Genomic DNA, 1307 nt, shown 5'->3' on the forward strand with positions numbered 1-1307 from the left:
TTTCCGATAGGAAGGAGACCAGAATTGCACGCAATATTCCAACAGTGGCCTAACCAATGTCCTGTACAGCCACAACATGACCTCCCAACTCCTGAACTCAATACTCTGACCAATAAAGGAAAGCATACCAAACGCCATATTCACTATCCTATCTACCTGTGACTCCACTTTCAAGGAGCTATGAACCTGCACTCCAAGGTCTCTTTGTTCAGCAACACTCCCAAGGACCTTACCATTAAGTGTATAACTTCTGCTAAGATTTGCTTTCCAAAATGCAGCACCTCGCATTTATCTGAATTAAACTCCATCTGCCACTTCTCAGCCCATTGGCCCATCTGGTCCAGATCCTGTTGTAATCTGAAGTAACCCTCTTCGCAGTCCACTACACCTCCAATTTTGGTGTCATCTCCAAACTTACATACTGTACCACCTATGCTCGCATCCAAATCATTTATATAAATGACAAAAGGTAGAGGGCCCAGCACCGATCCTTGTGGCACTCCACTGGTCACAGGCCTCCAGTCTGAAAAACAACCCTCCACCACCACCTTCTGTCTTCTAACTTTGAGCCAGTTCTGTATCCAAATGGCTAGTTCTCCCTGTATTCCATGAGATCTAACCTTGCCACTCAGTCTCCCATGGGGAACCTTGTCGAACGCCTTACTGAAGTCCATATAGATCACATTTACGCTACTGCTCTACTCTCATCAATCCTCTTTGTTACTTCATCAAAAAACTCAATCAAGTTTGTGAGACATGGTTTCCCACGCACAAAGTCATGTTGACTATCCCGAAGCAGTCCTTGCCTATCAAATACATGTACATCCTGTCCCTCAGGATTCCTTCCAACAACTTGCCCACCACTGAGGTCAGGCTCACCGGTCGATAGTTACCTGGCTTGTCCTTACCACTCTTCTTAAACAGTGGCATCACGTTTGCCAACCTCCAGTCTTCCGGCACCTCACCTGTGACTATCGATGATCAGCAAGAGGCCCAGCAATCACTTCTCTAGCTTCCCACAGAGTTCTTGGGTACACCTGATCAGGTCCTGGAGATTTATCCACCTTTAACCATTTCAAGACATCCAACACATCCTCCTCTGTAATCTGGACATTTTGCAAGATGTCACCATCTATTTCCCTACAGTCTATATCTTCCATATCCTTTTCCACTGTAAATACTGATGCAAAATATTCATTTAGTATCTCCCCCATTTTCTGTGGCTCCACACAAAGGCCGCCTTGCTGATCTTTGAGGGGCCCCATTCTCTCCCTAGTTACCCTTTTGTCCTTAATATATTTGTAAAA

The sequence above is a fragment of the Chiloscyllium plagiosum genome, chromosome 14, assembly GCF_004010195.1.
Source record: "Chiloscyllium plagiosum isolate BGI_BamShark_2017 chromosome 14, ASM401019v2, whole genome shotgun sequence".
Taxonomy (NCBI): domain Eukaryota; kingdom Metazoa; phylum Chordata; class Chondrichthyes; order Orectolobiformes; family Hemiscylliidae; genus Chiloscyllium; species Chiloscyllium plagiosum.